The 22659-nt window shown below is 43.0% G+C and overlaps 1 protein-coding gene and 2 long non-coding RNA genes across 4 annotated transcripts in view; 1 reads left to right on the top strand and 2 right to left on the bottom strand.

Annotated features, from left to right (window-relative positions):
• Positions 1–22659, top strand: part of LOC125718170 (tight junction protein ZO-2-like) — a 66148-nt gene that overhangs the window by 2729 nt on the left and 40760 nt on the right. The window contains exon 2 of one of the 2 annotated variants that reach the window (XM_048991840.1): positions 17277–17409. The exons of the other annotated variant lie outside the window; for it this stretch is intronic. The gene's annotated coding sequence lies outside the window, so the exon portion shown is untranslated. The remainder of the gene's footprint in view (positions 1–17276; positions 17410–22659) is intronic. 2 annotated transcript variants of the gene reach the window in all.
• Positions 9175–13643, bottom strand: LOC125718299 (uncharacterized). The gene is made up of 3 exons (XR_007384811.1): positions 11068–13643; positions 10187–10497; positions 9175–9748 (listed from the first exon to the last, which is right to left on the bottom strand). It is a non-coding gene; the product is annotated as an uncharacterized LOC125718299 (long non-coding RNA).
• LOC125718293 (uncharacterized) lies at positions 17403–22562 on the bottom strand. The gene is made up of 3 exons (XR_007384810.1): positions 22366–22562; positions 18043–18322; positions 17403–17565 (listed from the first exon to the last, which is right to left on the bottom strand). It is a non-coding gene; the product is annotated as an uncharacterized LOC125718293 (long non-coding RNA).

Raw genomic sequence — 22659 nt, 5'->3', positions numbered from 1 at the left:
AATTTATAGCATAATTGAATGGTTTGGTATTACTGCCAGTATCCACAAAATGTCTTTCCAATTGTCTGTTATACCTTTAAGTATATGCATTTTATACTTCATGTGTTAGAGGAGGTGTGTTTTCTGCACGTCAGATATGAAGCAGTTCCACTCTTGAATCTGTTTCATGCTTGTGGAATTGCAGTTTGTAAAGTCAAATCATGGTGTCTCAGTGGGGGGGGGACACAGGTGTGCCTCACATCTCCAGGGTTGGGGGGAGTCTGAATTCCACTCCCACCCTGCGTATATGGAGTTTGCTGTTGTGTCGGTTTCCTCCCACAGTCCAAGTACATGAGGTTAGGTGACTTGGCATTGGTAAATAGCCCGTGGTTTGTGTGTATGTCCTGCTGTGGACTGGTATCCTGTCCTGCATGTCTCCCCTGTAATGCCCAAAGCTGGGATAGGCTCCAGGCTCCCCCTGTAACTTAATACTGGAGTATTTGGTAGATGGAAAGTCATTTTTCATTCTGTTAAATACAATTTATAACCCTTTCTTGACAGAATGCTTAAGTGCTAAAGTACAGAGTACATTATATATTATCATTTCTATGTTAAATTAAGCCAGTGTATGTGGAACAGTACAAACAAAATGAAGTAGGTAAGGTATTATTTATTTAACAGGTCTAATTGATCTCTGTGTTTAATGTTAAAAATATGTACATAGAGTCAGAAACTGAGCTATTTATAGATTGTACGTAAGCACTTGCATACAACAGCTGATATATACACATAGCCATAACATTAAAACCACCGGCCTAATATTGAATATGTCCCCCTTGTGGCACCAAAACAGCTCTGACCCATCTAGGCATGGACTCGGCAAGACCTCTGAAGGTGTCCTGTGACATTAGTAGCAGATCCATGAATCAGTCAGCCTTGAGCGTTTATAACCCTATTGTTGCTTCACTGGGTGGCCTTTCTTGACCCACTTTGGGTAGATTCTGACCACTGCATACCAGGAACGCCCTACAGTACCTGCCATTTTCGAGATGCTCTGACCTAGCCATCACAATTAGGCCCCTGTCAAAGTCACTCAGATCTTTATGCTAGCCCATTTTTCCTGCTTCCAAAGCATCAACTTCAATAACTGATTGTTCAGGTTAATATATAATGGCCTCCTTTACAGGTGCCATTGTATTGACATAATGTTATTCAATTCCCCTGTCAGTGGTTTTAATGTTGTGGTTGATCAGGGTATACATGCATTCATACACTATTTGGTCATTAGTATGTGGAGCTGTGGACATTTCATTTAACTAGAGGAAGTAGCTAATTAAGCCACACCTGATGTTGACACAGGTGTATAATTAAGCACAGTTAGGCAATATCCTGCAACAGACATTAGCAGCAGAATGGGTGATTGCACATACTTTTGGCCATATAATGTATGGATATGTACTTTTTTTCATCCTAAGGGAAAATTGGTTGCCTACCCAAGAAGAGAAAGGAACACATGCACTATATGGCCAAAAGTTTGTGGACACCAGCTTGTTCAACAGCTCATTCCGAAACCAAGAGCATTAAACCAGCTCATTGCTGCTATAGCTCCTACTTCTCTGGATTAATGTTCTGCCGTTAGGTGTTGGAACACTGAAGGCCTTGTTTTCAGTTCTTCCAGGTAGCTTAAGAATGACTGATTCTGATTGACAGGAGGCTTCACACCTGGTTCGCAGGTAAAAGGAGGCTGGAAAATCAGCAGTGCTCGGACCTTGAGGGCTTCAATAACCCTGTCCCAGACATTTTGACCTTCACAATCACCTCGCTTGCGGTTTACCGGGACAGCTCCAGCACGACAGAATTGTGAATCTGACCTGTTGGAAAGATGCCACCCTGTGACCGTGCCAAGCGGAATGTCGCTAACCGCTCCAGTACAACCGCCCGTTCTGCTGCTTATGTTTGCAGGATATTGCGTGACTGACTGTTTAATTATTCACCTGTGTCAACAATAGGTGTGTCCCAATTAGGCAATTCCTTCAATTAATAGGGGTGTCCGCATACTTTAGACTCTATAGTGTAGTGCAAATGCAAGACTTGTGTGCAAAATATATAAGTAAAGAATATGTAAATTACGAGGGGTGTACTTTTTATGCATATTGTTGTGTATCAGTATGCCGCACGCCCTTGTCTTTTAAATACTGTCATGATGCCTGGGGGAGGTATCGCAATGCCTGATGGCAGCGGGCAGGAAGGATCCCCAGCAGTGCTTCTTAGGACACTGTGGTGGAATGGGCCAGTGGCTAAAGGGGCTCTAGGAGAGCGCCCCTTGGAGGCCGAGGACAGAATTGCACATAATGTTGACCAATTTTTGCCACCATCCTCTTTTCTACTGCTACCTCCAGAGGGTTCAGGGTCAAAAAATGAACCGTGAAATAGTTCAACTTATTATAAGGCTGCGTCACCTTTTAGTTTTTCCTAGCTGTTAATATGCTAACTGATGTCACATCGCCAGAAGGCCACAGTGCAGAGAAGTACGCTGGACGCTGTTTCCTTGGGAAGTAGTGCCTGCCCTGGCCTTTCTTGTAGAGCGGTGCTGTGTTGGATGGTGCTGCTGTCCGTATGGAGTTTCTTCAACTCACTCCTGGTCAGGAGAGAGGCAGATGGTCTGGGAAGTGGGGTGGCAGTGGAGTCTTTGCATGTGGGGTGTTGGGGGAGGGCCGAGCTGGTGAGTAAGAATGAAATGTGTTGAAGAACCGATTCAGATTGGTGCGCAATGGTGTTGTGTTATATTTTGGATGAAAAGGAGATCTGTACATGGCACAGCTGGGGATCGAGCCTGTGGCTGTGGAGGCGTTTACCAAGCTAAGCTAACCACTGTGTGGTCCACTTCATGGCATTCATCATTTAGGTATTTTCATGATTGTTTATTGGGTGTGTATCGTACCTATAATTCTTAGTAAAGTTACAGCCCGGTGCTACACAAGAAGTAAACAAGATCTGAAATCCTGGCCCTCATTATCTTGATATCTTACAAGCCCATCTTAATAAGGCTGGGAATTATCAGTGGGATCCAGTGATCAGGGTGTATTGTTTGTCTTCATTTCCCCATCTTTGCAGTTGAAGGATTTCCAGCGTCGCATGGCGGCATGTGTTTACTCATTCCTCGATTGTCCTGGATGGAAAGACAGGAAGAAATTGGACATGAATGATGAGTTTATTATTTTCTGAAGTACCCCCCCCCCCCCCCCCCCCATGGGGGTGGGCTGACTGGATTTTAGAATACCGCAGCCCGAGGTAACACTTGCACTGCAGACCTCCAGAAGTTGGCAGAGCTGATTTCTGAGATTCATTTAAGAATTCATGGAGAGGATGTGCTGCTGGGGGTGGGGGCGGGGGGGTTGGATTGTTAAATTCTGGTTCTGTGGGCTGTAAGGAGGGGGGCCAAAATTGCCTGCAGTTAGCTTTTGACAACTGCACTTTGGTGGCTAATAATCTTGGACATATTTACTTCGCAAGCATATTATTTGAGCTTAATGAGTTTGACTGCTTATAAGTCGGAGTCCCCAAAGTTCTTTGAGGTTGACACTCAGTTTTGGACCCCTGGAGGCGTTAGGGCTGTCTGACTGAGAGCCCTAGTGATGGGTGTGCCCTGCTGGGTGTCCCATCTGTGAAATATTTAATGGAGTGCTGGGATTACGGGTGTGTGTGTCTGTGAGTGTGTGTGTGTAAGTATGAGTGTCTTTGAATGTGTGTGTGGTGAAAAGATGGCAGGTTGCAGATCATTTTGATTAGTAAACATGGCTGACGGTATGAAGGATGTGCGGTGAAAGCCGATGTTGCTTAGTTGCAGCCGACGTGTCACAGCATTCTGCGCTCCGGCTGCGCCGTCCTCATCGTACGTTTCCCTCATGCCGCTGCCTGCACTCACACGCCATTCTGTATTCTGACACACACGTCAGTGGCTTGATACTCCTTTTTGTATGCCTCGCCCGCCAAGTTCCGGTACCGCGTCACTTCTTGAAGTTGTGCTGGAATGGATGGCGGCCTTGGGAAAGCGGGGGTTTAGGGATGGGTGCCAGGCGAGCACGCGCCCCCGCGCCTTGCAGCTGTGACAGGGGCGGGGCGGAGCGGCCTTCTGCTGGTGTGGAGCCGTCGATGGCTGGGCCGAGTTGGACCTCGTGGTGACGTGTCAGACTGCAAGATCCAGTTGCTCTGCTTCCCTGTGTGTGTGTGTGTGTGTGTGTGTGTGTGTGTGTGTGTGTGTGTGTGTGTGTGTGTGTGTGTGTGTGTGTGTGTGTGTGTGTGTGTGTGCGTGCACGCGCGCATGTGTGAATATGTGAGGAATTGAAAATTGAAGAAAAATTGAGGCAGGGATGACCTAGACACAAATTTCTTGGGTAAGCTGATTACAACGGCCATAGAGAGATATTGATGGTTCTGTGGATTCTCTCTCTCTAACGTTGTGGAGAAACAGGCTGATTTAATGGGGCTGAGAAAACAGGACGATTTGATTAATTTAGTAAAATGAATGAAAGCAAAGAGACACACTCCCCACTTCATTAAAAGCCCTTAATATTCCAGATCCACTGCGCAGGTTCCTGTCCCATTTCATTTGGTCTTGTAACATCTCTTTCCTAAAGATATAAAGACTCCACAAAATGTGTTTATGCTATTCAGCTATTTAACTGTTAATCTACTGCTGCAGTGTCTGCAGGTGATAACAAATAATTACCAGATTAAAAGCAGATTGCAAAATTGAGAACTGTTCCCATTTTCACACATTTAAAGATATCACAGGCCATGTAACATGATTTTTAACATGCTTTTAGGATATTTTGTTAATGGCTTGTCTGGGAATCGAATGGCCAAAAATCACTTTTTAAAATGTAATTCTGAATGTAACGTAGATGTTTCTTTCCAGATTAAGACGTCTGTCTACCCCCTCATAGAATAACCATAAATCCAGTGAACTCCTTTACGCAGGGATGCCTTTTAAAGGGGAACTGCAGCTAAAATGCACTGTCTTAAGCAAAAAGGACACTGAATGAATCAATCAGTGTAGTAAACTGTGAGCTTGAACTTATGCATAATACATACAGAATGTCAACAGCATTTCCAGATTACAAAGAAAGTGAATATAATGTATAAAGTCCTGTAATCGTAAACCAGACGCAGAAGCACTTTTAGCTTTATAGTAGCGGTATTACAGTATTTCCTGTGTTGGATGTTGAGTGATTCATCTGTGAGCTGTATGTGCGTGCGTGTGCATCCGCAAGTGATTGGCATCCCGTCCAGAACATACCGTATGCTTCCTGGGACAGACTCAGGATCACTGTAACCCGAATTGGATAAGGGGTTATTGAAGATAGAGGGTTGGCTGCTTCAAGGCTGCATCAGGCCCGGCGTCAGCTGTCTCTGCTTGTGAAAATTATGGCTTGTACCCAGATGAACAACATGATTTTTCTCTCTTCTTTGGTGTCCTTTAGGTTGCTGTTATTTCTTTTAATTTGCATTATACCCAAACGGGCGAAAACAAAGAACAGTCCACATAACGCATGTAATATTTGAGGTAGTACAGGCAGTCCCCAGGTTACAAACGAGATCCGTTCCCCAATTTGTATGTAAGTCAGACAAATAATAATGCAATGCATAATAAAAATGATTGTGCAGTAATATTAAAATAACTGCGTGCACTGCTATACTGAACCTCGAGATGATGAACTGCTGAAGCTGCACAATGTTCTCGCAAACGTCACAAAGTAACGTGCATATTCGTTATTACGAACCAGTGTTTTGCACCCGAGTTTTTAACGTAATAGGTTTTTATGGCTGTCCATTCATGAGTGCGAATTGTCTGTAAGTCGGACGTTCTTAACCCGGGGACTGCCTATTTTTAATTCACATTTGAATAATCATTCAGTAGTGAAACGAGTAATTATACGTTTCTATTTAGGCCTTTTTCAAAGGCAAATGAGATACTTATGAAATGTATTCGAAGCCCTAATTAGACACGAGATCACAGAACAGGACGGCTGTATCATGAAAGCTTTCTCTCCGTATGCAATTTTTTTTTTCCTGATTGAGGTGTTTTACACTCATACAATGGTATGAAGATAAATATCGAGAACAGCAGCCTAAACACACGGCCCTGTGGGGTTTGCTAGGCTGGTACACTGCAGGCTAAAGGCTGCAGTGCAGTATTTTATAATATACATATGTAACATTCACTTAATTCCAAGTAACTCAAACTGGATTTTGTGCTTATAATTTATGTTTATAAGGGTTCTCGTCTCAGAAACGTACCTTTTTTGTCAAATATATGGAACTATCACTCGATTATAGTAATAATCGAGTGATCTACTGATTAATTTGACTATTAATTGAGTAGTGGTGTATACGTAATTTAATATTTATACAATGTATACTGCAGTTGGCCCAATCCTGGACAGGGCACCAGCTCATGGCAAGGTGCACACTTACTCTGGGGCTGCCAGCTTTGGTCATGATTGTTCATAGGGTGTGTATCGTACCTATAATTCTGCTGGTTGCAGTGCCAGTTTGCCCACACATTTACATGTCTGTAAGAGTTTTATTATCTTGTGAACGGTCTATATGTTTTTTAAAACTACCCTAATACTTTTGCTGTAGCTAATTTTAGGTTTATAATGGAATAATATATAGATTTGCTCTAAGATTTCTTGCATGAGCGTGAGAGTCTGAAAACGTAAGTTTGCAACCCTGTCACTCACTCACATGGTGAATTTAGGCAATCTAATTCTCTTAAGTTGTTTTTGAACTATTGGAGGAACCTGGACAATCGAGTACAAGCACACATGGGGAGATCCTGCAAACTCCACACACACAAAGTGGCACTGTACAGTGACAATGCCACGCAGTGCACCACCATGCCATCCTCAATAGTCCATACATGATGTGCTGCATTGTGCACAGTATGCAATATCGATAACAATCAATTGTCACGTCAAAAGAACCACGATGGTCGGCTGGATTGAGACCATCAGTAAGTTACGCTCACAAAAAAAAATTAATATTGTGTGGTTACTTTGTACCATATTATATATTATGTGAAATGATGTGACTACTTTGATAAACTCGTTGCTTAATGATAGACAGGGTAAGCTACTCCAAAAGGATGAAGGACACATAGCTTAGACCTCCATCTATGGCTAACCTCTCATTATCTGGCGAGTCCTTCAAACCTGAAAGTCCAAGAAAGCAAATTTTAATCAATGCTTTAAAAATAAATTGAGCATTCATGACAGCTCTAGAAATATGTAAAGTTCCTGTCCTGAATGTTGTGGGATGAACTGTGACATTTAGCCACATGCATTGATACGAATTTTGGGATTTGTTTGGTAAGTGGTTAAAAAGAGTTAAGGTCAGATGTCGATTATGATACAGAAGGTCTTTGTCTGTTCAGCGCTGGAGGTTGAAGTGCAGCTGGATTTAGGGGAATCTTTGTACCCCAAGAGGCATGTCATGTTTTATCTGTCAGTGTGAAAACGTCGCATCATTTCCAGGCTCATTCATTTGTTTGTTTTCTCCCCAAGCCTCACCTGCTGCTCTGGTGGTGGGGACCCATGTACCTTTCATCCTACGAACTATACACAGCATAATCTGTCCCTGTAAGCCTGTTGTGTAATTATAATATAAGCTCATGTTCTTACAAGTGGACATTTTGTTTTTATCCCCTGTTCTTTTTCTACTGGAACAAAACCCAGAATTCCAGTTATTTGCATGCAGGCAGAGGAATGTGAGGTAGGTAGCCACCTTGTAAATCTTTACTTTTTTTTTTTTATTTTTATTTTTTTTTAAGAAAACGTGTTCTTGTGGAGGGTTAACATGCATGCAGAGAGCTGGGTGAGCTGTATTTAGGGATTACAGAGAATATGGGGAATCCACATTATCTGCTGAGGCTTAGTGTACACAATTATCCCCCTGCAGCATTTTCATTGGTGTAATGTTCAAAGGTCCTTTTCAATTATGTAAGAGTGACGCTCTTGAGATCCACCAAAAGCATTCTAGTTTCTTCTTCTTCTTCAGCTTAAGGATTTTGAAATTGGTCTGGCTGTAGTTTGTGTGTTTATATAGGAGGGAAGATAAAAACTATGCACTGCTAAATGAGTATCAGGGCTTTCGGGATATAGACTTTCAAGGTAAAAAAAATAGGTGACTGTATATAATAATAAAAAAAAGCATGCAGTACAAGAAGTTCATCAGTGTGATGCGGGCAGCCCTTGGGATTGCCCCCCTCAATAAAAGGGAATTGCTGCCACCCCTGCGGAAGCCGTGGAAACTGTCAGAGTAAGTGTGGGAAGAGGCAGAGCCGGTAGAGGGGTGATTGCGATGGCAGGAGATGGGGCCGAGCCGCGAGCCGCAAGCCGCGTTCCAGTCGCTTTCAGCTTGGATGGCAGCGGCACTGCTTATGTCGTCTTATTGCTGCTGTACTAAGGTGTAATATTATATGGTAACAACAGGGGTATTTAGACTATTTAAAATGTAAAATTATGTAAATATATTGTATTGGTGTTTTACTCACTGGCAGGTAGTGTACTATATACTGCCTGCATTTTCAGCTGATCCATTTTATCGGAGCAGTTTACTTGTACAGTGTTCCAGGGTTGCACTGGGATAGAGAGATCGGCCCTGGGGTCCCTCACGAAACATTTTGCTGGCCCATCAAGTATGAGTCGTGTGCGCTTATGTAGTATGTATCATTAGTCAGGTACATGTTTAATACGCAGAACTGCAACATCAGTTATTCAGCCGAATACATTACCTTTGCATATTACAACAAAATCTCACTATCACATTTCACAGAACATGCAGTATTAAGATAGTGTAAATGCCCAGTGTAGTAACTAATATTGTAACAGCATTGGCATGGCTTACACGACCGCAGAAGTTTCAGCCTACAGTTGCTTACCTGTGTTCCGGATTTGTACCATATTCTTGCATCCTGCTGCACATTCTTATTCTGCTTAAGGCACCAGAACTGGGGACTCGCTGTCAGATCAGGTTTTTGCCCCTGTTTGCCTGACAATGACACACACTATACATGGATTGTAACGTAAGCTTTTTTTTTTTTAGGTTAAACAATAGGCATATTAAATTCAGAATGAAGGACGAAACTTTGGCAAAACTATCAATGTGTTACACCCCCCCCCCCCCCCCCCACCCCCGAAATCTCCTTCCTACATCGTTGCTGCATCATTTGCTGGCTTTTCTGGGTTTATTCTTGTAAAAATGTAATGAACTGGACATGGATTTGTTTAAACGGCAACTGCTGTAGGTGAGGATCTGCTTGTGTCTGTGTGTGTCAGCATATGTATATGTACTGGTTTAAACTGAACAAAAAAAACAAATTTGTCATTTTGAATTCCTGACATCAGATTAATGTAGCACTTACTATTACATAATTTATCTTTTGTCGTGAGTGTATAATTACACAATATTTCAGTTCCTGCATATACAATATTACAATAATAATAAATAAGAAAAACAGTACGGGACAGACCATTCAGTGCGTGCGTTGGTGTTAATATAGAATGAGACTTTTTTTTCCAGGTTTAACAGTTCACAGCATATGACCACATAGTTCTTTTGCATTTGAAACTTCAAATCAGCTTGACAGCAGCATGCTTTGTGTGTTGGATCACCGATGTCCTGGTGGATGTCCTTTTTGGCACAGGAAATTTGGGGCACCATGGGGGAGACTGTATGGAGTTATAGCGACAGGCGGCACACAGCACTGGAAGGAATGAAGGAACCATGGGGAATTAGGGATGCATTTTTTCACTTCCCTGTTTCTCAGACTAAGATAAAGGTCTTGCTGAAATATTACCAGCTTACTACTACTCTCCTTCGTCACTCATCCAAGATGCATTCTGGGTGCATGTGTAATTTTGACAAGCACCACTGCTGTAGAGAAAGATGCGTAATGCTTATACCCTACAAAAATACTTGTATTCCCCCCACCCCAAGAAAAAAATAAATAAAGATTAAAGCAGTATTTTTCACTGATACTTTATACATTCGAAAAGAGTTTCTGTAAAGGATAGTAGCGGTTTCCGCGGATGTCGTTCGGCTCGCGGCTCGTGTCCCCGCGGCGCTGCCTCTCCCGTGCGTGCGCGTGGGAGCGGGGAGGGGGACGCGTGCTCTCGCTCGCTCGCTCGCTCGCAGGCTGCACCTGTTGTCTTAGTCAGCGTGCGCCAGAAGCACGGCACATCGCGCTGGTCCTGCAGCGGCGGCGGCGGCGCTAGCGGCAGCAGCGGTAACAGCGTCAGCAGCATCCACAGCGGGGCCCCTTCGGTCCGCCCAAGCACTCCGCTCTGACAGCCGAGGAGTCCACGCCTCTTTCTCCTCCAGCTTTCTCATCAGTCGCGATTGCCCTTCCAGTCCAGCCACCATGCGTCTGGGAATCTCTTCTTTCATTTCGGATATACTCGAGACCTCCAGCAACATATGCTTTTGCTGGGCGGAGGGAAAGGTAGACTCATCCTTTGGTGTGGAAGAGGAGAACAACTTCAGTCAGAAAAGGATGGTAGTTAGCTTAGTTAGATTGTAGTGTGGTATTTTTCTGCCTGGCTTTGATATATGCTGTCCCTGCTTTTATATCATTCGTCTTTTCTGTCCTTTGTTAGTGTTATGTGTGTGTTTTTCCTTTTTTGCTCTGTGCTGTGCACTATGAAATGTGTTAGCGTGTGTGCGTGTGAGAGAGCTTCAGCGCTCCTGGCTGTGTGTGCTGGATTGCAGCAGCCTGGCTTGGCTCGTGTTTGACTGTGTTGGGGTGTGTGTGTGTGTATGTGTGTGTATATGGAGTCTGTGTGTGTGTGCGCACGTCACATGGTAGTAGAGGTTTAAAAGAGGGATAAAAAGAGGACACTGGTGACAGTGATGGAGTTAGTGAAAGAATTTGTGTTCTTCAAATACAAGAAAGACAGTCGCAAGGAAATGTAAGCAGAGGGGTGCCAGTTAATATTAAAAGACTTTCATATTGAGCTGGTTGATTTTTAACCTCTTTGAAAGGCAAATGTGTGGTAGCAGTCATTAACTATGTCGGGCTGTTACCTTCTGTCGGACTGACCGTGAGCTCGCTCACCAGAAGTGTGTTGGGTCCGGCAGGGAGTGGTCTGTAGGTGGTTTGTTTGCGGCTCTCTGCCTCAGCTTGCTGTCTTCTTTTGACCTTAGATGCAAAATGCCGGCATTGACAAATACTGTGTCAGGATGGCCTGTGTGGCAATAACCCTAGATGGATCTGCGCTGTGTACTCACCGGTGATATTAAAAAAAAAAAAAAAAAAAAAAGTCAGGGAAGTGATACATTATTGAAGCAGCAGTTCAGCAGTTTTATCTAAGGCGTAATTCATAAGCCGTCCATGCGTCTCTGGACTGTGATCTCGCACATGCTTATTGCAACAGTGATTATAACATTTCTGTGTCACACACAGGTCCTATATGTCTCTGTGGGGATGAGAGAGAAATGTGTGTTCTGTCCATTCAGCAGAACGTGGAGCCACGACGGCTGACCTGCATGGGAATCTGCTATGGGGGGGTGAGGGGGGGGGGGCAGTGGTTGTATTTCTTGTTCCAATCAGGCAGCTCCTTACACGCCATAAACCTTGTTCTGAAGATGAATGTTCGCCTATCGATCGAGCGATTTGGACGCATGGATCGATGTCCTAGATAAACCCTGTAAAGTCTGACAGCAGTGGGTTGTCGTCTGGCCAGGTCAGCTTTTGGGAAAGATGACACGTAGATAAAAACAGATACAATAACACGTAAACTCGTGTCTGTGGAGAAAATGTGATTTAATTTTTATTTTTTTTTAAACGGTGAAATGTGACTCAGGGGGCCAACTAGGGATATTAGTTCTGAGAATCTGAGGCAGCTTGATGGCACCGATGGGCTGTTTTCCCACCCATGTTCATTTTCGCAGTATATGTGTGAGTAAAGGTCAAACAGCTCCTCCTGTAAATTCAGAGAGGATTTACTAGATGGACACCTCGCTCTGTGAATGTACCATTTCCAGTTCCTCCCAGCTGTCTCTCAGTTTTTCTGGCATCACCCTCCAGTTTGGACATTTCCCTTTGAAAATGTTTGACACCTAAATATGGGCACGGAGACTCTGAAGATGGGCAGAACTGCATCAGTGCTTATTTCGCAGGAACTGCCCAGCTTCTGAGAGGATGTGCATGTGAAACTGTGCGATTCCTAATGGCACTGAAATAATTAGAATTGCAATAAAGTGTGTGTGACAGGCATTTTAAACATTAATTGTTAACCTTTAGCACTTCTCTTTCCTATTACTGAGAAACTGAAGAGCATTTAAATAATGTATCCTCATATGAGATTGACTGAGATTCCACTCGGCAGTGGAATTAATTGAAGCGGCCCGTATTTTAAGTGAAATCTATATACCATGCATTCCCAAAGCACCGTGTTACGAGTTTTGCACAGGGAAGCTACCAGAGCAACTTCAGAACTTAACACATCTCTCCTTCAAGCTGAATAAGACGACAGCCTCCTGTGAATCAGTTGATGGGAGCAAATTATAAATAATGTTTGGTATGAAGCTGGTCTATATATAGGCTATTTGGAGAGAAAGGAGCTAGCAGAGCCTAAGCATTCTCTTAGGGATAGCTGGACATCCATTTATTCTGCAGTTTAGCTCACTTTCTGTAGCAGCAAATGATGTTGTGTATATTTTAGTTATTTTAGTTAGGGGGACAGATTAAGATTGGTGATTTGACACATACCCTCAGCCCAGACCAGGATAAACATTTAGAAGATGGATGGATGGATGGATGGTTTAACATGGACCTGGTAGAATGAGCAATCTGTCAGCACTTGGTGCAAATGTGTAGGTGGGTGTGTAAGCGAATGCATGTGATTTATGCTTTTCGGACATCTGTACCCGAGTGTGAGTGTGTGTGTGTGTGTGTGTGTGTGTGTGTGTGTGTGTACATTTCCTGAAATACCTCTTCAAGGTAATGTTTGTCCTGTTTTATTGTAAAAGTAGGGTGACACAAAGAAAAACACATTTGTGTCAAAACCGAAACAATTTAAATTGGAGAGCCTGAACTAAATTTGTTAAATATGAACACAATCAGGTTTGTAATCAAAGGATGAAGCTCTTGTGTCTAGAAATTGCCACAATTAATTCATCATATTCTAATTTAAGCATGTATACAGCACATCATGACAAATAGTGTTATTTGATTCTTATTTGCTGTAAATATTCAATTTTGTGTGAGATCTCTGGATGCAGCTTTTGTGTGTAACTAATAAGGAGGAAAGTATTACCACTGTGCGCCCCTCCCCCATTTGCCAAACATTTGCTAAAATGAAAGCGGGGTGAAAATGAAGTGAGATTTCATTGGGACTCCACCGGACAGGTGAGGGAAGGTTAATTCTGTTCTTCCCTCTGTCCTTGTCGGGCCCTGACTCCTGCTCCCTATGTCTTGGCCTAACCTCCTCCTCTCCTCACCCCACGCCGATGTGCATCCTGAATCGACGTTAGTCACAGCACCTGTGCATTTTTCAAGGCTTAACAACTAGAGACTACTATAGCAGTTGAGGTTTTAAGAAGTGATAATGCTATATTCATGGAATTCATATATTCCATGATTGCATTAATTGCATTATATCTGCTCCTCCCGCCCCCCCCCCCCACTCTCTCTCTCCCCCCACCCCACTGCGTGCACCTCAGACTCGTGCAGCAGTGTTAATTAAGCAGGAGCAGATGGATCTCTCCACGAGAGAGCCCCCGGTTCAGGCGGGCACAGAAATCTGTCTGTGTCCCTTTAAACAGTGTCCTCTGGGAGGCAGCCCTAGAGCACATGTCACCCGCACCAACCCCCCCTGATTTTTAGCAAGGATTTCTCCCGTTCTTTAGGGCTACCCGAGGATCGTGTAATAAAAACTGTATAATTAACGGTAACACAGCGGCCATTTAATTCCTGTTTTTAAATAAGTAAATATTGCTTTAAGTTTAAATCTCTACCTGCAGATATGCGGATAAAGCAGGATGATGTCTGGTAAAGTGGGCCAATTAGGGGTTACTTATAGTTGCAGCTGCGCAGTTTAATGCTGCAACAGCACTCGCTCTTAACTTCCTGCCTCCACGGTGCTGAGCGCCCATGTTACCGCACCTGCGGGGAATGGTTGTGTACGTGGCGAGTGTGCAGAGGCCCCGATCGGACCCGGTTTGGGTATTCATGAATGCCGGCGGGCCGCAGTGGGTCTGAGATGGATGTTTGCCTTGCTCAGCATGTTTCCGCCATCCCTCGTATCCATAATCATGCCGATGCCTTCGACCTTGATCGACCCCACAGGCTAGCGCCACCTACCTGGACCTTACTGAACCTTTGCTTGCCTTTTGCTGGATTCTGCCGAGTCTAAATGTCACTGGTGACATAAACGTTTAATGAGGGTTCTATGCAATGCCCCCCACCCACCATTTCTCCTTTGCTGTGGGGGGTAGTAAAAAATGTGTGTGTATTTTGTGGAATGCACAAAAAGGGGAGCGCATGCATATTTACAGATAAATATACTTTTTGACGGAGCGGCGTCGGAGCAGGTGTCTGTGTCATCGTTCCCAGGTGCTTCCCCGCCTTGCCCGGTAACGAGCTGCCTTGGAGTCTGCGTCCAGCTCCTCCTCCTCCTCTAGCCGCTCAGAGGAATTTCGGATGCAGCTTCTATTTTCCACCCACTGTTCTCCTGTATTTAGGTGTCATATCTGACACCGTCTGCTTTGCGCTTTAGCCCATGACAGTCTGAGGAGGACGCATCGCTCATGCCGGCGCAGATACCGAAACATAACTTTGGACTCACACGTACTGACACACGCACGCGCATACACACACACACACACACACACACACACACACGCACACACACACACACACACACACACACATACATACATACATACATGCAAGCAAAAGTAGCAGGCGGGCACTGCCTGGTTTTGTGTGTGTGTGTGTGTGCGTGTGTGTGTTTGTATTTCATTTTCTGATAGCTTGTCGGATGGATAGTTTTTACACCACAAGCTCCGCTTTCACAGGGCTCTTAGCCAAGCCCCAGCCTCTCTGTGCTCAATCCCAAGCTCATTCTGACTGTGGGTGGGTACATCTCCTTCAAACATACTTGTTTAGCACTGTTTAGGGCTGTGTGTCTCTTTGTTTGTTCCCCATTTCTGTTTGTAGCTGTCCCTTACCACACACAGATCACTTTACTTGGTTTACCCCCGGAACCGGGCCGTTTGCCGGCTTCTGTCACGTTCGATACGTCTCCGGCATTAATCTCCGCGTGTGTTCCGCAGTTCCTTCGTGGAGCTCTTAGCACTCCTGATGCAAGTCTGCTCTGTTTTTACTGTGCTTTCCTTTCCTCCCTGCGAGAAGCTGATTAAACGACAGGAGCTGGAATTGGATTGAAATGTGCTGATTGCAGCTGGGGCCCCGAGGTGTTGTAAGATGGACGCGGCATTCCTGCCGTCATTTATTTGGGGGATGGAAGTATCTTTTGTCCTTGTGGAAAGACGGTGTCCCCTGAGGAAGTGATTTTTTTTTTACACACGTAACCCCCCCTGCCCTCACACATCATCCCCCCCAGATTGACCTGGGTGGACCTCTTGGGTTTAATAATCATGTGTTTTATTCAAGTTCCTGGTCAAATTGGTTTTATTAATTCTTTTTTATTACTTTTAATTAGAAATATGGATCACAGCATGAGCTGTTTAAGACGAATGATGTACTATGTCATTACATCCATTATCAGCTAAAAGGGTGTACAGAACGGACTTGAATTGACATATTGGTAAACAAACTGCTATGTTTTAGGGTTACCTCTGAGTTTCAGTGGCTCTACAAAAGGCAGAATATAAGAATTTTATTTCGTAGCGTAATTTCATCAAGATGTTTCCTGTTCCTAGCTCTGTGTGTGCGGTTTACGAGTTACCCTCATGTCCTCGTGGGTTTCTTTCATGTACTTGTCGCCCCACAGTCCAAAGACATGCATTGGTGTAACTAAATGGTGTGTGTCAATGTGTATGTCAGTGTGTGCATTTGTGAGACTGCGTGTCCTGTGAGGGACTGACATCCCATCCAAGGTGACTTCGGCGTTGTGTCCCTTGCTTTGTGGGAAATGTTTAGATCTGCCATGAACCTTTAGTGGACAGATGGATGGATGGATGCTTGTCAGTAATTCAGCTGACGCTTTTATCTGCTGTGATTTTTATGCGTTTATATGGCTGGATGTTTTACTGGAGTGGTTCTGCTTAAAGCCCTCTGTCGGCTTACAAATTCTTGTTCTACTATCCTACATGCAGTCAAAGTTATTCTGTACTATATACTAAAAAAAAACATGGAGAAGCCACATTAATCTCGACATCGTTCCTATGGTGTCCCTATTTCGCAGTACAAAAATATTCATGTTTTTTAGTTGGTGCATTTAGGTTTTGAATTAATCTGAAGCTCCGTATGAGTTTCTCTGACCTTAGCCACGTCTTTGCCAAATGTAAAGGAGAACTTCTATAAAAATAATATTGCCTTAAATCACATTATCTCAGTGGTGATGCCCTGCCCATCCTAAGGAGAATGCATCACTGTACCTGCATGTTGAACAGACTCTCACACTTTTTTCCCCCCATAAAATAATAGACTCTAATGTCATCAGGTCACAGTGAAGTTTAGAGGGTAAAATATGCATGAGTTATTGCGACCCTTTTCTGTATCTAATCCTGTATTTCCCCTCAATTTGAGGTTCTGCAGTGGGGATTGTATGTGCCTGTCAGTCGTACACTGTGAACCAGATACCAGGAAACAAAATACTAGTGTATTCATTTCATTTTCAAATAATTATCATTAGTCATAACATTTTGTTGTAGGTTTCAAACACTGTGAACAAAATAAAAATTCACCTTTGCCAGTGCGTCGCTTGCAAAAAGTACTCAGTGCCCTGGATTGAATATTTGGTGTAAGCATCTTAGTAAGCAGTTACGGTACAAATCATTTCGGTACAACCCCATTTTTGACGCCCGATCTGATTGGTTGATTTTTCTCGAGTTCCCTCAAGTCGCTTAATGCATTCATACATTCTATATGTTGGGGTACTTTAGCATAAGAATGCTGTCCGTGCTCACCCCGGATGGGTGGTCAGTAGTGTGAGGTTGTCACAGTTCCTTGTGATTTCGTCCACATTCCTCAGGTTAATGTGTGTTGGCTGTTTTCCCTAACCACAGTGTTAATGCCTGTTGGCTAATTGCTAATTTCATTGTAGGGACCAGTGTGCCACAGACTTGTCCCTTGCCAGCACCTCCTGGGATACATTTTACTGGGATACCGGAGTGCAGTACAGGTCCCTTTCAGAAACGAGACGGCTGTCTGTGTCCAGTTTTTCAAAGCTTCAGCAGGTATTTTTCTTTTGTTTTCATTCTCCTTTTTTGCTGGATTGATATTTGGTTCCTTTAGAGGCCCGTGCTGGCACTTGGGATGTAGAAAGGAGGTATAATATCCTGTGTTTAACTTTTTGTTCATTTGAAAGCTCTTCGTTTTGGTGTGTTTGAAAGCTGTGAAAAGATCCATAAGGTAACCCATAATAACACTGCAGGAGTTCACATTGAAAGTAGCTGTTCAGTCATTCAGATTTCATTAATTTTTGTTTTTTTTTCCCCCCATATAAAACCAGCAAATTATACACATTTGTGATTACTGCACAGATTTTCTGTACTATGGTCCCATAAAAATATTTTCTTAAGACATGCAGAAAATGTCTGTGAGTAGGTCTGTGAGTCTATTGATTCTCAGCTTCATTGGTATGGGCTGTTTGAGGTCAAAGGGAAAATGAGCGAAGTCAGTGATTTTTCTCGTAACTTTCCTAATCATAATCATGATGATACCTGGCATAGTTTGAATCTCCAAAAAAAAAATCCTGCCCTTTTTTGGAATATTCTGGAAGTATTTGCGGACTCTGAGAGCAGGCATTTTAGGAAAGTTTTGGCCGACAGATGGCTGTCGGGCCTGTGTTGTATGTGTCACTCACTTACCCTTGGGGGGTTATCGTCCCATGTGGGGATCCCCGGCCATACTTCCTGTCAGTGGAATTATGTCCTCAGACCCCCCGTACCCTTAAGAAGATGTATTTTACTTGCAAGCTGACACATCTGGCTGCTTGAGCCTGCAGATCTACGGGCTTGATTTATGCAACAGCCCTGCAGAGGCTGTACGTAGGAGCTTACCAGCGTGACCTTCATCAGTCTCCTCTATGACTCGCTCGGTTTTACTGCGTCAGGGAGGGAGGTTTGAGCCGAACCTTCACTCCGTCTCCTGTAGAGGAAGAAAACGTCACTCCTGCCATCCTTGGTGGTTCTGCACCTGTAGTCCGTTATTGTCACAAATTGTGATTAACACCATCATTTCATATCTTTGGGGAAATGCCACCTTTTTAGTTGATCACATTCACATTGTACCTTATTATACATTATTAAATCAAGTAACACAAGAATGAATTATTCTAGTAAATCAGTTACGAGTAGAGTACAATATTCACTGTACTAAATTGACTGGACTAGCTAAGACTCTAGTAGTTTAAATTTGTTTATTTAGGTCTATTTTGAAACTCTGATCCAGGATGACATTTCTCCTAGATGGATGCACTTGAACACCAGTTATGTGAATTTAAGCATAGTTATTTGAAAAATGTTCTGATTTGTTCAAGTAAACAAACTGTTTATTTAGGATATTACTGGAGTCTTAGTTATTGCACAGCTGTTTAATTAAATCTGCATCAAAGATAACTTTGCATGGAGAGATATAATGAGATCAAAGACTATAACCTTTATTTCAATAAGAATAGGGACCAAATATCATTTGTATCAAGATTATGATTGGTCAAAGCAAATACTTTATGCATATTCCCGGTTACACATTATAATGCAAGTTACAACAAAACTGAGACTGCATAAAAACCTCCCATCTTAAATCCATATCTCAAGGACAGAGATGAAGTTGCAGACAATATTTAGCGTAACAGATCTTCGTTTTCCAAGTTGCACAAGAACACTGGTAAATTTGGAAGGTTCTTCGATTGGTGCTGTTTGTATGCTGACATTCTTGTCCTCTATGCCACCACATGCTGTTCATGCAGAATATAATTACCAAGGGTGAACACTTGGGGGCACTACTACAGCAACCTGGAGCACATGCTCTCTACCTGCTGATTTGGAAGGCATCTAAAGGATCTTTCGGCTTTACTACCAGGAAGCAGAAAAGTCTACCTGATATGGGAGTGAATGAGTGTAGGATTCACTGTATTGCCCATGATGTAGACAAAAATGAAAATGAACTTGTTTCTGAGGTCACTATTTATTTACATAATGTATGCAAGCTACAGTAATATTTATTGCTTACATAAAGTCCCCCCCCCCCCCCCCCCCCCCCCGGAGAAGTGTTCTCAGTAAATTTACTGTTGCACCTTTGACTTATTTGCAACTTGACAATTCCAGACATTTCAAGACTTGGTTTTAATCATATTCTTGCAATAGTCTGACTAAAATGCTTTTCACCTAGTTATCAAAATGTTTTTTTCTTTAAAATTTCTAGTTGGAGAAACTTGTATGATAATAACCTGTTTGTCAACTCTTGGCCAAATTATCCCTTCTGAAAATACTCGAGGATATGTGCATAATGTTTATTTACATCACAAATTTTATTGTGGAAAATGTTGTAGAAAACTCAGCTTTGGTTTCACATGCTTCTCACATTTTTCACAACATCATTAATTCATCCCATTCAGATGGTGTTCCATCTCCCTTCCTTGGAATGCATATTTCAAATGCAGTAGTGGCAAATTCCATTACATGTTTGTTTGTTTGTTTATTTATTTATTTAGATGACTGATTGATCACCCAAAATGAATGTGCACAGATAAGCATCCCTTAATAACTGGCAGAGTTATGAAAAACATCTTTACTGAGTATGAGAACAATTACAGCTCAGACAAGCATAGCAGAAAAAATGGATGTTGAGCTGAAGTTTTTATAGCAGATTGTTCTCCTTGATCTGCTGTATAATCTGCCCATACATTTCTTCATCTCCCTCTCATGCCATCTCCTCCTTTGTCCCTGTCTGTTACTCCACCCCCATCACCTTTCACCTTAAATCCTAGAAAACGCTGAGGTGTTGTCTTAGATTATTGGAGATTTTTTTTTCCTTACCCTTCAGATGACATGAAGGACAGGCCAGATTGTTGACTGATGCCAGAAATCTTTAACACTTTTATCCTTGGGGGGAGGGGGAGCTTTATTTCTACCATATTTTCTGTTCCTCTACTTTAATTAGTGAGTTTGACACACCAACTCACTGAAAATTCCCAATGGCCTTCCATGAAGCAAACCAGACATCAGACATGCTGGATTTCTCAGGACTGATCTTTGTGACTCATTACGTTAATTGTATTAATTCCTACACTATTAAAAATGGTTTCTTTTCTTTCACTACACCATAGGAATCTAAAGCGCTGAATAAATAATTCAGTGATGACAGTGTGGCATGTTAATATTACTGGACTAATGTGTTTTAATCCAGTTGCAGAGATTGCAGTGTTTCACACCATGCATCTTAATATCAAAATTCAGTTTAGGTGTTTAATTCAGTGAGTTCCCAAGCTCTGCCAGCACACACAACACCTTCTGCTGCCAGATTTGATGACCAAAAATAGGAGTAACATCGCATACCAGTGCTCATTCCCAGCCGCATAGTCACAGCCACACACACACACACACACACACACACACACACACACACACACACAGACACAGACACAGACACAGAGTGAGCATCGCTCAAATATTCCAGTGTACTGTCTAAGTATGTATTGGCATTTAGGCCACTGCAGTGCAGTTAAACCAATATCTTCACAAGCTGGGTGAGACGCAGGGGCCAGGGGTTGGGGGATGTGAATGTGTGGCCTTCGTGCAGTCCAGGCTGATCAAAAACAAAAGGTGCACAAGTGTACACACACACACACACACACACACACACACACACACACACACACACACACACACACACACACACACACACCTGTCATTGTGGGGACTCTCCATTAATTTCTGTGGACATAACCCAAATCCTAACTATGGTAACCTTGACCTTATCCCAGCCTTCTTAACCATAAATAAGCCTTTTTGCTATTTTAGTTTTTGTTGGCAATCTCAGATTTTTATAAAATTGAGGTTTAATACTGTGGAAAAATGTCCAGACAAGCTAAAAATGTAATAGATATGACTGCATTGTGGTAGCATTTGGTCTCCACAATATAATAAATACAACCCCCCCAACACACACACACACACACACACACACACACACACACACACACACTGCTGGCCCATCACAGCTATAACACTGCATCTCATAGTGACCTTATGTGTAGCTGGAACAGAAGTTCAGTATTGGTCATTTTCTACTCTGCCTGTGTTGGGTGGGGGTGGACAGGGAAGGATAATGAGGCATTGTACTTGTGATGGCAGTGTGCAAATGTCTGGTCATTTTGTGCCCAGCCTGTGTTGACTTCGTACACAATTCATGAGTATTATTTGCTTATATTTAAGAAGAGAGTACCATGTATCTATTACATGAAGGACTCTTGTCACATTATATGATATTCACATCATAAAAAATAAAAGAAATACTTAATCGGTTTAGTAAACAGGGGCGGCATGGTGGTGCAGTGGTTAGCACTGTTGCCTCACACCTCTGGGACCCAGGTTCGAGTCTTCGCCTGGGTCACATGTGTGTGGAGTTTGCATGTTCTCCCCATGTCATCGTGGGGTTTCCTCCGGGTACTCCGGTTTCCCCCCACAGTCCAAAAACATGCTGAGGCTAATTGGAGTCGCTAAATTGCCCATAGGTGTGCCTGTGTGAGTGAATGGTGTGTGAGTGTGCCCTGCGATGGGCTGGCCCCCCATCCTGGGTTGTTCCCAGCCTCGTGCCCATTGCTTCCGGGATAGGCTCCGGACCCCCCGCGACCCGATAGGATAAGCGGTTTGGAAAATGGATGGATGGATGGATGGATGGATGGTTTAGTAAACAAAAATGTACACTGTAAACTCAAACTTCTGAAATCTGCCTGGGGATTGTTCAGCTTCATTTGACCTTCTGTTCATTTGCTTGCATATTTAATATATTTAGACACGCATTCTGAAAAATACCTCGAGGTTTTTTTTCTTCAGTTTATTTTATTATATACCGTATGCTACGAGGTATACTCCACGCTGTTGACTGCGTGCGAAACTCACGCAGTAATTTCGAAATACATTGTTGTGGGTCATCGCAAAACACGTACAACACCAGCGGCGACCACTCACGGTAAACACTCTTGCCGTTAGAGAAGTAGCCACATACTTTCCTCATTATGTCCGAGATGTATACGACACTTTAGAAACCGAAAGATCAAAACAATGATCGCAATGTCCACATAAACAGACAACACAATTGTTTGCTTTGGAACTTTCAGATAACAGTTAAATCAATGTAACCAACTTGGAGTAATCCAATATTTTGAGGGGAGAGCTAAGAAGATTAAAACAATCATGTCTATTGAGGCATCTTATCGGGGGCATAAAATAACATTTTTTTAAATCAGCGTTCTTTATGGACAA

Source organism: Brienomyrus brachyistius, chromosome 2 (assembly GCF_023856365.1).
Source record: "Brienomyrus brachyistius isolate T26 chromosome 2, BBRACH_0.4, whole genome shotgun sequence".
Classification (NCBI taxonomy): Eukaryota; Metazoa; Chordata; class Actinopteri; order Osteoglossiformes; family Mormyridae; genus Brienomyrus; species Brienomyrus brachyistius.
Note: the sequence above shows the minus strand (reverse complement) of the source record. Positions and strands in the feature narration are given on the sequence as shown.